Raw genomic sequence first — 15,048 nt, 5'->3', positions numbered from 1 at the left:
CCTTGGGACTCTGGTTGCTGTATAAAAAAATAAATATTAGAAACAAAAATAAATACCCACATCTCCATGCTGGACAGCAGAAGAGCAATAAGTTGCCAAATATTTGGGTTTGTTTTGATAGTTTTTTACTCTCTAAATGTAAGCTCCTATATTTCCTGTCTTCCGTATGTTAGAAGCTCAGTACAAACAGGAGAAAAAGAAAAAAAAGCTGGATGCGCCTCGTTTGTTGTCAACAGGGATGTTTCAGATTATCGTTAAACTAGAAGGGACTCAATACTTTAGAAACAACTCATTACTCAACTCAGCCATTTTTATTTCCTATTAGGCTGTCATATAGCAAAATGTCCAACACTGCCCCATCCCTTTCTGCTACTACTACCTTTTGACAAGACAGTCTCTTTGTTACAGTCAGATTAAAACTGGATACAACTGTGGTAGTTTCAGGCCTATCTGATAGACAATATTGAACTCATTTCATCATCTGAAACTTCACTACAAAATGTCTCATAAGGACTCTATGAACACAGCGAGAGCTTCTTGCCCTGTGAAAATAGATTAATGCTAAGAGAGCTCCCTAATGGCAACAGAAACCAACATTTATTTTATGCTTATTAGGTGCCAGGTAGAGAGAGGGTCAAGTATAAGCATTATCTCAATTCATCCTAATAATGAGCCCTCCTGTGAGAGTGGTGGGTGATAACATTATCCCAATTTCACAGGTGAGGGGGTTCTTGGAGAGGTTAAGTAACTTGCCCAAGGTCATACAGCTGGTACATGGTACAGCAGGGATCTATTCCAAGTCTAACACAGTATCCATTCTCTTAATCCCTATATTAGAACATCACTTGGATATGGTAACAGAAGTAGTTAGAATTGCCAGTGTAATCAACTAGAAACAAAATTCAAGCCTACTTGATAGTTTAGCTCATGAAGTCTGTCTGGTATCACCAATTGTGATAAGTGATTTGGGCTGGGGAGAGTCTACAAATTATTCTCAACAATTCAAATCATCTAATGCGTGGGTTCTTCATCTGTTTTTGTGCTACAGTCTCCTATGACTGTCTGGTGCAGCCTATGGACACCTTTTCACAACAATGTTTCTAAATACATGCTGGCTGGGTCTGGCGGCTCATGCCTATAATCCTAGCACTTTGGGAGGCCAAGGCAGGAGGATTACTTGAGTTCAGGAGTTCGAAACCAGCCTGAACAGCATGGCAAGACCCCATCTCTACAAGAAAATACAAAAATTAGCCAGGCGTGGTATCATGTACGTATGGTCCCACATACCTGGGATGCTGCGGTGGGAGGATTTGTTGAGCCTGAGAGTTCAAGGCTGAAGTGAGCCATGATGGTGCCACTGCACTTCAGCCTGGGCGACAGGGTAAGACCCTGCCTTAAAATAAATAAATACCTAAATAATACACAGCGCACATGTACCCACACATATACATATGTAATACACAGTGAATTAAAATCAAATCCTAGGCTTTGCTAGGATTGCAAATGAAACATTCCATTGAAATCATCAAAACAGTAAAAAAAAAAAAATTGTGAGATAGCACATATATACTTCTATATTAGCACATTCAGTAGGAGAAACCAGAGGGTCTGAAAACTACTATAATTTTAATTTTAGTGATAAGGATAAAAGGTTTTCAAGGTATCTCCAACAGTGTATGTGGTATTTGGTATGAGAATGTCTCTGCTTTCTATTGGTGACAGAAGTCAAAGGTACTGCTGTGCCACTGTGATTTGTTGCCTACATTTATAAAGGAAGGAAATGTGAAATTTCACAATTCATAATGAAAGGAAATGCTATTTCAGTTAGAGGTTAGTGAAAATAAAGATGCAATTTTTTTCCCTTCCAAGTTCACTGACAACTCCTTGAATCCTAACCACAGACCCTGACTCCAGATTAAGAATCCTTATTAAATAACCTAATGACTAACTAATGGAAATACTGAGCTTACTTGTAGTAAGACTTCACAGTCTAAAAGGTTGCACTTTTTTTTTTTTTTTTTTTTTGCTTTGACGTGGAATTGTATGAATCTATTATCCAGAAAAAAAATTCACTGTGGCTGGTGGACATCTTTGCTGCAAACCATGACTCTGGATGATGTTTAAAGCAGACACTGCTTGACAGTTTTTTCTTTGTGGAAAGGCAACACAGACACACTACTATCTAAGAGCACTGCACACCAGGACCACATAGTTTCCGTACAGCACAAAACTGCTGGGAAAAGGAAACCATGCTTTTAAACAAATAAAAGAGTTTTCTTCCAAGTCTAAATTGCCAGTGATCTATCAATAATTTAAGAGAACAAAGACCACTTGTAAACCTACAGTGCATGGCAGGATTGAAGTCTACAATTTAGATTAAGGTTTTGGCTGATGATGTCAGAGAACCAGTGTCATACCAGTTGATACTACTGACCGGAAGACAGACACAATGCTTCAGGTCAATGGCTGATTTGTAAAGAGTAAAACTATGTTCTCAAATTTCTGGTTGGCTTGTAAATAAACAATGGATTTAGAACACACTTCAGGAATCAGAATGAAAGTTTCTCCAAACATAAGCCACATGGGGGTTCCTGCAAGATGGAAGCCATGTCATTATCAATAGAGGGACAAAAGACATCATAGTGTAGGGTTCCCAAACTGGCTACATATTAGAAACTTCTATGAAGCCTCAATACCAATGCCCAGGTTCTACCCCAGACTAATAAAATCAGGATATCTGGACAGCAGGAGTGGAAATCTATATCTGCAAAGGTTGAGACACATTGGTTTAGGGCAAAGGAGCAGATTAAAGATGGCTCCAAATTCTTTGCCATTCTTCCCACCAAAGGAAATCTGCTTTGCTCTGTGTTTTGCATTGACCAAGAGAGAATGAAATGGAAATAATATCTGGGACTTTTGAGTATAGGCCTTAAAAGGACTGCAATCTTTTGCTTTTCCATTTGGAAGACCAGCCTGCTGTATTGTGGAAAAGTCCAGGCCAGGGCACTACATGATTAGAGGCCGAATGGAGAGAGCACTGGAGTAGAGGAGATCATCTTGGATGTCCCGGCTTTAGCCAAACTCCCAGCTGAATGCAGCTGCACATATGACCTCAGCCTACCCCATCCGAATCAGATCCACCCAGCGGAGCCCACTCAATCCACATATTTGTGAGAAATAATACATTGTTTTAAGCCACTGAGTTTTGGAGTGATTTATTATTCCATGATAAATAACTGAAAAAGGGAAATATTTTCTGACGATTCTTTTATCTTTTTCTTGAAAGACCCATCTTGCCTATCTTGGAATCTTGATATGAGTTAAAAACCAAGGCCCAATCCATCTTTGTAAGGCAAACATAAGACATCATTACACTGAGAGCTTAGGCAAAATTTTATGTCATGCAAACAAAGAAAGACCAAGTTCCCATATTAGGCAAACCACCAGCTCCTGCTGCTCCCAACTCCCTGCCCCCAAATCCATGAGAGCTAACAAGTACATTATCTGGGTGGCCTTTGTGGTAGATACAGAGCTGCACCCCACTGGACCTCTCTTCAAGGATGTACTTGCTGCTCAGCTGCAGGGAGTGCATTCAGCAGAAAGCCCCCAGCTGTCAGCTCCTTCAGGGTCTGCCTCAGCTGCAAAGAGCTGCTTTCCCCAAGACGATGACCTTCCTGGGGCAGCCCAAATTTGGTGAGTGAATGAGCGGGGCATAAAAGTCCTCACTATTTTGGCCCAGTGTGCGACGCTGATAGAAAATATGCTCTCGAGAGTTCCCCGCCTGGTTCGTCTGGCCTGTATCACAGTTTTATTTCTCCCTTCGTCCAATCCTGCCCCATACCCTTCCTTCCACAGGTGTTGGTCTCTAACAAACTATTTGCACCCCAAACTTTGCCTCAGTGCCTGCTTTTGGAAGACCTCACCTGTGACTTCAGGGAAGCTCTCTGGCTGGGAGGCGGGGTGTGGTTTGATTACTGTGTTCTGGTTTTCTGCCCACAGTCTGATTCCCATAAATGGACAAAGGAACTTTGCCCATGTCTGGAAGATAGAGACAAAGAACCCATGAAAGAGGACATCCATCATTGTAGAAGGCAACTGCTGGTGGGGGAGATGAAGATTCTGCTTGCCAATTTCTATAATAAAGCCAAAACGTTTTGTTTTGTTTTGTTTGAGACAGGGTCTTACTCTGATGTCCAGGCTGGAGTGCAGTGGCATGAACATGGCTCACTACAGCCTCAACCTCCTGGGCTCAAGTGATACTCCCATCTCAGCTTCTCATGTAGCTGGGACTACAGGCATGCACCACCACACCTGGTAAATTCTTTTAAAATATATATATTTTGTAGGGACAGGGTCTCACTATATTGCCTACCCAGGCTGGTCTTGAACTCCTGGGCTCAAGTGATCCTCCCACCTCAACCTCCCAAAGTGTTGAGATTACAGGTGTGAGCCACCATGCCCAGCCAAAGCTAAAACATTTTTCCAGGGAATTAACTATATTTGATTATCACTGCCTTAAGCCTATTTAACAGTTATTTTCCTCCATTCAATATGTTTTTGAAAACTTCTCATTCCCTCTCATCTGGTCAAATGCAAAAGTGACATTTTTTGCTTGTTGCTTCCTCTGACCATGTCAATGTTATCAAGGACCTGCTGAAGACCTTTCTGGAACTGTTCCTTCAGAAACAGTTCATAATGCTTCCTAAGCTGTTTAAAATTCTTAATAAAACACACAAAAATGAATTCTCAGCAGTAATTCCAAGAAAGGCAGGTGGCTAGCTGTCTGTCATTCCCTCTGTGGCCTATCTGTGAAAATGTTCAAATCCTAGTCTGATTGTCCACGCGAAGGACTATAGTCATTCTTTCCTCCATATTCTAGTTGTGCATATTCAAGAAACAAACAAAAGTTAATGTGAGTTTTAGAAAAGCACAATGAGGAAGCTGTGATTTTCACTGCTTTCTGCAGACAAACCATGCCTTCTCCATCCTCCTCCTTATAAGAACTCCTCCTTCCTTTAGGGAACAAAGTCTTCTATGGTGGTTAGGAATGTGCTGCCAAATATTCTGTCCACCACCATCATGGCACCCCCTTGCCACCACCACCACATACCCCAAGGGTAGGAGTATGGTTTGGATCTGTGTCCCCACCCAAGTAGCTTGTCTAATGGCAATCCCCAATGTTGGAGGTGGGGCCTGGTGGGAGGTGACTGGATCATGGGACAGATTTCTCATGAATGGTGCTGTCCCCACCATGTCTCCTTTGGTGCTGTCCTGGCAATAGTGAGGGAGTTCTCATGAGATCAGGCTGTCTAAAGGTTTAAAGGTTTAAAGGTGTGCGGCATCTCCCCTGCTCATTCTCATGTCTGCTCCAGCTTTGCCCTCTGCCATAAGTAAAACTCCCTGAGGCCTCGTCAGAAGGAGATGCCACCATGCTTCCTGTACAGCCTGCAGAACCGTGAGCCAATTAAACCTCTTTTCTTAGAAATTACCCCGTCTCAGGTATTTCCTTATAGCAGTACGAGAACAGACTAATACAGGGGGGCATGTAGCCTAGATCTGGCTACAGTTCATCCCTCCCCACTGCACTCCTCTCACAGGTACTTAAAGACAGTTTGGGGTGGTGGAAAGATCGAAATTTGGATTTTCAAATCTCAGATACTATTGCTGTTCAAAGTCTTAAGCAAGTTTGTCTGGTGAAGCTTCTGTTTGCTCAGTTATGTGTTAGTAAATACCATGACATAGTTTACAGGATAGCTACTCTGATTCCATAAAATTGTGGATTAAAAAAGTGTGTGGTAGACCATGGCCTGAGAGCTCACAGATGCTGAATCATCAGTCGCCATCCTTATCATCTATTTTGAACTTCCCATCACCCCTATGAAGTAACTGTTCTCACTCAAGAGTTTCCAGCATGGTGGCTCATGCCTGTAATCCCAGAACTTTGGGAGGCCAAGGTGGGTGGATCACCTGAGGTCAGGAGCTCGAGACCAGCTTGGCCAATACGGTGAAACCCTGTCTCTACTAAAAACACAAAAATCAGCCAGGTGTGGTGGTGGGCACCTGTAATCCCAGCTACTTGGGAGGCTGAGGCAGAAGAATCGCTTGAACCCAGGAGGTGGAGGTTACAGTGAGCCAAGATCATGCCACTGCACTCCAGCCTGGATGACAGAGTAAGACTCCATATCAAAAAAAACCCAAAACACAAAAAACAGTTTCCAGGACCAGTAACCAGCCCATAGCTAGCAAGTGACAAAATGAAAGTTTAAACCAGGCTTGTCTAACGCCACCTTCTTCTCCTGTCATAGACCCCCTCCAATTGGTGAGGGCTTTCCAGAACAGTCAAGCTTCGGGGTGGCGTGCTGCTTCTCTTTGGTTTCCCTAGATGTAACCTCTAGCTGAAGGTCTGATTCCTGTTGGAAACCAGGACATTTCGGGAGAAGCCCCTGAGCACAGTGTGGCAGACCATGGGCCTGAGGGCTCCATATACTAAACCCAGGTCAAGGTCAAGGTGCAAGTCTTGGTGCAGGGCTTGCGCTTTAGGGGACTGAGGATGCTTACTAGGGCCAGGGACACCAGCACGCAGTGATCTCCCTGTGGATACTGAGCCTTTAAGTTGGTGTGGACACACAGTTAACACCGTCTCTCAAACAGGGAATCAGTCCTCACAGCCTGGGCATTCCAAAGCTTATTCCCCCTGACCTCTATTTCAGGACTTCCAAACCAGTATCAATAAGGTAGACGTATGAAATAGATGGAGAATCTTCTTCCAAGAAAGCTCCTTATATGCCTTCCTATTTCTAGAGTTTCCTCACCCTGAATTCATCCTAAAGTTACCATTATAAAGTTCCCAAAGAACAGCTTTTAAAATGTGCTTTGAAACCTCTGATGGTTCCCCACTGCTTAAACAATGGAACACACACTCCTTTCGTACTATCCAGGCCCCATGTTCCCATTCTGGTTTCTCTCCCATCTCTCACTCTCCAAGCTGCAGGCTATGAGCCAGACTATGCACTCTGCCCTGTGCCCTGCCCCGTATTCTCTTATCCATGACACTGCCCACCATATTCTCTCTGCTCATTTTGGCCAATTTCAGCATGCGTTCTTTTATTAATATCACAAGTTCCCAGATAAAGCCATAACTTTTCTTAACATTATATGAACCTTGACTCACCACCAAATCTTAGTGCCTTTGTAAAAAACCCAATTGGCTGGATGTCGTGGCTCACGCCTATAATCCCAGCACTTTGGGAGGCCGAGGCAGGCGTATCACCTCAGGTCAGGAGTTTGAGACCAGCCTGGCTGACACGGTGAAATCCCATCTCTACTAAAAATATAAAATTAGCTGGGCATGATGGCGCATGCCTATAATCCCAGCTACTCGGGAGGCTGAGACAGGAGAATTGCTTGTACCTGGGAGGTGGAGGTTGCAGTGAGCCAAGATCATGCCACTGCACTCCAGCCTGGGCAACAGAGCGGGACTCCCTCTCAAAAGCAAAACAAAACAAAACAAAAAACCCCAATCTTCTCTCTGTCTATAGGAGGTGGTCACCTTGGGTGTGGATTCAGAGCTAACACTAGATGTGAAAATACCTTATTTCTTGGCCCTGCTTTAATTATGGCAGGCATGCATAGAGGCTCCAATTTTAACTGTACCAGCATACTGCTGTGACTCCATTATTCCAGTAGTGGGTATGCTTGTGAAGTGGAGAAACTCTGGGCTGGAAGCCAAGACTCTAACCTCAGCTCAGACGTGAAATGGGTAGGATACTTTAGGGAAGTCATTTAACCTCTGGGTTTCAGTTTCGCTTCCCTGGAAAAGGAGACCTAAAATTCATTCCAGCCATTAAATACAACCTAGCTGAGATAATCCATCTTGTAGCTTTGGAAGAAAATGGAATTGATATTGACAGTGAAAACATAAAATAAAAATAATAAGGGCTCAAATTGCAATCAAGAAAATCAGCCTGTTGGAGATCATGCAAAACTCATGATTGTAGAAGCGACACCCAGTAAGATTCGGGAAAAATGAAAACTGCTCAATGACTCAACATTTTTTCAATGTTTATATGAAAAATAATTTGTGTCAAAAGATATTTTCAATAAAATAATGATGGAAAAAACAGAAGTGTTTTCTTTCTCCAGGACATTTAGCTTAATGACATTTATTCTAAAAAAAAAAAAAAATCTTAAAGCAATTTGTCTGTATGGCTATTATTCCGATGAAAATTTTTAATTAATTAATTTTTTTTGAGATAGGGTCTCACTCTGTTGCTCAGTCTGGAGTGTACTGGTGTGATCTCAGCTCACTGCAACCTCCACCTCCCAAGTTCAAGCGATTCTCATGCCTCTGACTCCTGAGTAGCTGGGATTATAGGCATGTGCCACCATGCCTGGCTAATTTTTGTATTTTTAGTAGAGATGAGGTTTCACTATGTCGGCCAGCTGGTCTTGAACTCCTGGCCTCAAGTGATCTACCTGCCTCAGCCTCCCAAAGTGCTGGGATTACGGGCATGAGCCACCAGACCCAGCCAAAGTTTTAAATTTCTAAATGTGGAGTCAAGACTTCCTTAGGGCTGGCATGTTAAGAACAAAATGCCCTACACTTCAAATGCAGTGACAATATCAACTCAGATAATGAACAGCAACTTTGATATTTGGAGAAAGGCACAGAAAGATCCCAAAAGGGTGGCCTTGAGAGTGATGGCCATTGGTTGTCAGCAGACAAGGAGAAAGAGGACTGAACTTCTGGGACCCAGGGATAACACTAGTAAGGGTTTATGGTCAATGCCAGTGCAGAGGCTACTCATGACTTTGGTTATCATGTAGCCTGGGATTTACATGTTGTGTATATTTTTCTCTATCTCAGTGGCTAGAGATAGGTATATGCACATATATATATATTTACATACCTATGTAAGCATAGAGAGCATTATGACATTTGCTGAAAGTCACTGCCCTATTCCACATTGCATTGCTGGCTAACTGAGCCCCTCTGGGCATTAATAAAATATAGATATTTCAGATTTTTGTTAGATGGTCTCTTAGAAATAAGTTAGTCCAAACCTTGCATTTTACAGACAACTTCTAAATTTTACAGAAGCTCAGAAAGTCTGCTGCTCACATTATATAACAGGACAGTGTCCAATCCTTAAAATGGCACCAATACCAAAGACTTGTTACCTTCTAGGTCAGAGCCACCAAGGAGGAACAAGAAGCACTCGCTCTTCCTCAGTTTTCTGAAGGCTGGTAGGAGCCGCGTTTGATTTCTCTGGGCATGGCTTGATGTGAATACATAGGGAAAATTGCTCCCTCTCTCAGTACCCTGCTGCTCCCCTAGGAGAGCTGTCATTTCTTTAAGTGGACATTTTAGGTAACCATCCAGAGACAAGTCTACTTTGGTTTCAATTTTTTAAATTAAGAGCTGTGGTGTTTGGCAGAGAATGGGGTTGCTTTTTTGGCAGACACATACTCATGCTTCTGTTTTGTGTGTCTAATGCTGAAAAGCAAGTCCATAGCTAAGGTCCGTTTTCTTCATTATTAGACGCTTGACATTTGGACAGTATTCTTAGATCCAAGCCTCACAGAGAATGCCTTTGTTCACACGGGAGTGCTTTTCCCTCCTCATAACCCTCATCTCCACAAACCACCCCAAACCAACGCTGAGGCACTAAGGGAGAAGGATCTCTGCCAACATTTTAAAATCACCTACACAAAATGCAGATCCCTTGCTGCGTGGTAAAACACTCACTATCACAAACATATGTGGGCCTTGCTTCTTTTGTTACTTGTTTTTGGCAGCCAGAGAAGTACCATTTCATCTCTAAATGTGTTTTGCATTCACAAGAAGAGTCAGCGGGTTGAGTGTGATATTTGCCACCAGTTTCTGACTGGCGGCCAATTCCTTTTCCCACCTCTGTGGGACATGTTGCCCTGAAGCAGCAATCTGGCCTCCCAAGCTGGACGTTTTATGCAAAGAGCCAAGCAGGACACATGTGGGATGCCACGCCTGGGAGCATTTCACAAGGCTGGTCCAGGGGATATGAAATAACAGGTGGTGGAGGCAGCCATCAAATAATCTTGAGGAGATCCTGTGCGTGCCTGGTGAGATGTTCATCACAAAGCAGTGTAGCAGACAGGGGGAGGTAACATGTCCATTCACTCCCTGGCAGCTCAACATTTGAATATGCCCTTAATGGCCTGAATATTAATATTCCAACTTTCCCTTATATGTCGATTTTCAATAAACATATTTTCCTGAATCTTGACTATTACTATTTATAATTTTTTCTTTGTTATATGTACTCTTGTAAGCAATCCAGGGTAATAATAATAAAAATAAAAATAGCAAAATTTATTATAAGCCAGGAATTGCTCTAAGCTTATTAACTTATCCGAACCCTCTCAACAGTCCTATAAGGATACGATACTGGATGGCTTAAACAACAGGAATTTATTTCTCCCATTGGATGCATATATTAGAAATAAAGAAAGTCTAAAAATTCATGTTGCTTTTAAAAAAAGAATAGTAAGTCACATACAATGAAAAGAATAGCAGGAAGATAATAAGGATAAAGAACAAATTAATAAAACAGAAAGCAAAAATATAATCGAGAAAAATAAAGATAAAAATTGGTTCTTTGAAAAGAATAAAATTGTTAAACCTCAGGCAAGAGAGGTGCTAATTACTAAAAACACCAGAGATCTTAAGAAACATTAAATCATATTAAGATGATGTTATAGGCTGAGCACGGTGGCTCATGCCTGTATCCCAGCACTCTGGGAGGCCAAGGTGGGTGGATCACTTGAGGTCAAGAGTTCGAGAACAGCCTGGCCAGCAAGGTGAAACCCTGTCTCTAAGGTGAAACCCTGTCTCTACTAAAAATACAAATAAATTAGCCAGGTGTGGTGGTGCACGCCTGTAGTCCCAGCTACTTGGGAGGCTGAGACATGACCTCATGTCTTAGAAGGCGGAGGCTGTAGTGAGCCAAGATCATGCCACTGCACTCCAGCCTGGGCAGACAGAGTGGGATTGTCTCGAAAAAAAAAAGAGATGATGTTATAAAGCAACTTTATGTCAATGAATCTGAAATTTTGGATGAAATAGACAAATTCTTGAAAAAAAATTACAGCCTATGAAAACTGACACATGAAGAAACAGAAAAGGTAATTAATCTCATATCTACTTCAGAAATTGAATCTGCAATTGAAAACCTTTCGTTGGAGGGGCTTCAAGATGGCTGCCTGAGGCACCCGGCTGTCACCTCCTCCACAAAGAAGGACCAGAATGGCAAATAGATAATTAGATGTCAAATAGAACATCTAAAGAAAACAATGGAATTCAGCAGGAAAGTGACTGGGAACTTCTGAGGCATAGAAGGAAAGGGAAGTGAAGCAGCTGGCCCAGCCAAGATTAACTCAGAATCAGGGGAAACTCCCACTGTGGGGAAAAGGTAAGTAAGAGATCTCCAGCAGTTGGCAGTCCATATTCCCACCACAGACTCCTACAATTTTAGCCACAGGAGAGCCCCTCAGCCCTCACAAGCACTGAGACTAGTATAAAGAGATGCCTGGAGTCCATGTAATGACATTGTTCTACAGAAGATGTTCACACTGGGTCCCACACATCCCCTGAGATTCAAGCAGCTACAGCATGGTGCCATTTTGAGAGCCTGGCCCCCACCAGACTATATCACACCTTGGGGCCCAATATCCCCTACATATCTACATCCCTGAACCCCTGTAGACACCCCGCTACATCTACCCAAAGGTTTACAGCATCACGATACTGGCTGGAGCCAGCAGTGCAGATGCATCCCCAAAACTTTAGCTCATGCAATGTCTTACACCCCAAGGAATGGGTAGTGAAACACATTGGGGAGGCTGCCCTAGGGACAACGGGAGCCAAAGCATGCACTCTCCAGAGCCTGAGAGCTGCCTGCCTGGGGGTGTTTCCACTGAAAGCAAATCCTTACCCCCCAACAGCACGGCTGCTGCACACCTACACATATCTTAAGGGGCCTGGGAACTGGCTCACCCAGGTACTGTCCCAGGACCTGAGGACAGGCCCATCTAGCCTGCCTCTTGGCCCAAGGGCACCATCCAAGGTCCTGGAGATCAACCTGGTCTTCTTGCCACCAGGAGACCTAAAAACAGGTCTGCTTGTCTGCCACCACCACCAGTGCCCATACATGTCATCTGGGAACCAGGAGATCGACCTACCACCCCCCACTGCCACTGGTGCCCACAAACACCATCAGAGTGCCTAAAGACACCTATTGCTACTACTACTGGCATCCTAGTGTGACATTCGAGGGCCTGGGGATTGATCCACCCCACACACTGCCACAGGCATCACCCACATATGCCATCTAGGGGCCTAAGCATAGGCCTGCCTCCGTACTGCCTTCACCTGTGCCCATGCACATTGTCCAGGAGTCTGGGGATTGACCTATACCACCCATTGCTACTGGTATGCATACATGCCTTCCATGGAGCTGAAGATGGGCCCACACAGGTTGCCAGTGCCTATGCATGTTGTCTGGGGGCCTGGGAATTGATCAGTCCTGCCTGCCACAGCCTTTGTATGCACACACCATTGAGGGGCCTGAGGACAGCTCCAGCTCACCTGGTCCCACCCTCACCAGTGCCTGTGGGCATTGTCCTGAGGCCTGGGAATAGGCCTTCCCTGCCCATCCACACCTGGGGGTGCTAAGGACAGGCCTCCCCAGCCTGCCAGTGCATATGTGCATTATCTAGAGGCCCAGGGATCAATACACCTTTCCTGCCAATGCTGGAGCCCATGCATTCCTTCCAGGGACCCGAGGATGTCCACTCCCAGCCTGCTGCCACTACCTCCACCAGCACTCACCTGCATATGTACCACCTTGGGGCTGGCGGACTGGCCCACCAAGTTTGCTGCCATCAGTGCTAGTGCCCACTGCTGCTATCGCCATTGCTGATGCCATGCACACTGCCCAGGAGTTCAGTGATCCACTTGCGAGCCTAGCCCACTGCTGCCACTGCCAGCACTTCAGCAAGCCACCTGGAAGCCTGTATTAGTCTGTTCTCATGCTGCTAATAAAGACATACCTGAGACTGGGTAATTTATAAAGGAAAGAGGTTTAATGGACTTACAGTTCCACATGGCTTGGGGCCCTCACAATCATGATGGAAGGCAAAGGAGAAGCAAAGGCCCATCTTACATGGCAGCAGGCAAGAGAGCTTGTGTAGAGCAACTCCCTTTTATAAAACCATCAGATCTCATGAGACTTATTCACTGTCACGAGAACAGCACAGGAAAGACCTGCTCCCATGATTCAATTAGCTCCCACCGGGTCCCTCCCATGACATGTGGGGATTATGGGAGCCACAATTCAGGATGAGATTGGGGTGGGGACTCAGCCAAATAATATGAAGGCCCATGGATCAGCCCATTCAGACCTGCTTCTACCAGTTTCCATGTATGCCACCTGGGAACCCAAGAAACAGCATACTGGTGCCAAAGAATTGGCCCACCTGGTGCCCCAATCCATAGCAAAACCTCACTACAGCATCTACTAACAATCACAGCCTAACCCACTGAGGAACTCAAAGATATCACTGACACTGATTATAGATGAAGAAGTCATCTGAAGACTACATTACTGTGTCCACCCAAAATCAAAACCAAAGTGCCCTACACAACCAACCCTATAGATACATCTATTGGAAAACATCTTTCCTATAAAAGTCAATTCAAAAAATCAGAATAAGGGACTGTTACACCAGATTCACAGATATCAATGTAAAAACAAACAAAGACGAAAAAGCAAGGAAATGTGACATGTGTAAAGAAACAATAATTCTCTAGCAACAGATTTCAATGAAAAATAAATCTATGAAATGTCTGGGAAAGATTTCGTAACACTGTTATTAAAGAAGTTTAGCGAGATACAAGATAATACAGATAAATAATACAAGGAAATCAGAAAAACAGTTCACAGTCAGAATGAGAAATTCATCAAAGAGACTGATACATAAAAAAGAACCAATCAGAAATTCTGTAATTGAAGAATTCAATGAATGAAACAAAAAAATATAATCAAGAGCTTCAATAATAGAGATCAAACAGAATACTTTTTGAACTAGAAGAAATGTCTTTTGAAATAACTCAGACAAAACAGTACATATATATAAAGTTTAATAAAGAACGAAGAAAGCCTACATGACATATGGAACACCAAAAAGCAGGCAATCAAATATTCACATTTTGGGTGTTCCAAAAGAAGAAGAGATAAGCAAAGGCATAGAAAGCTTACTTAATGACATTACAGCCCAAAACTTCCCAAGTCTTGCAAGAGATATAGGCATCCAGAACAAAAGCTCAAACATCTCCAAATGGACTCAATCCAAAAAGGTTTTCTCCAGGGCATATTACAGTTAAGACTGTCAAAAGTAAAAAACAAAGAAAGAATTCTAAAATTAGCAAGAGAAAATTGTCAAGGCACATATAAGGGAATCCCCATCAGACTAAGTTTTCTCAGCAGAAACTTACAGGCCAAGAGAAAATGAGAAGATATATTCAAAGTGCTGAAAGAACAAAACTGACAACCAAGATTACTATACCCACAAAGCCATCCTTCAAAAAAGAAAGAGAAAGAAAGTCTTTCCCACACAAGCAGAAACTGAGGAAATGCATTACCATGGGACTGGCCCTACAAGAAATACTTAGGGGAGTCCTATATCTGGAAGTGAAAGGACGATACCTACCATCAAGAAAACATGAAAGTATAAACTCACTGGCTTCTCACAAATGAGAAAGATAAAAGATTCAAATGTTACCACTACAAAAAACCATCAAACCACAATGATAAGCAATAAGAGAGGAAGAAAGGAACAAAGGATATACAAAACAACTAGAAAACAATTAACAAAATGGCAGAAATAAATTCTCACCTATCAATAATAACTTTGAATGTAAATGGATTAAATCCCCCACTTAAAATACATCAACTGGCTGAATGGATAAAAATAAAACATGATCTAACTATATGCTACTGTGTTAGGCCA

General features: G+C 43.1%; 1 protein-coding gene across 10 annotated transcripts in view; it reads right to left on the bottom strand.

Moving 5' to 3' along the window:
* The window catches only part of CPVL (carboxypeptidase vitellogenic like), a 195,769-nt gene that overhangs the window by 14,762 nt on the left and 165,959 nt on the right, over positions 1-15,048 (bottom strand). The gene's annotated exons all lie outside the window — the stretch shown is intronic.

This window comes from Chlorocebus sabaeus, chromosome 21 (assembly GCF_047675955.1).
Source record: "Chlorocebus sabaeus isolate Y175 chromosome 21, mChlSab1.0.hap1, whole genome shotgun sequence".
Taxonomy (NCBI): domain Eukaryota; kingdom Metazoa; phylum Chordata; class Mammalia; order Primates; family Cercopithecidae; genus Chlorocebus; species Chlorocebus sabaeus.
Note: the sequence above shows the minus strand (reverse complement) of the source record. Positions and strands in the feature narration are given on the sequence as shown.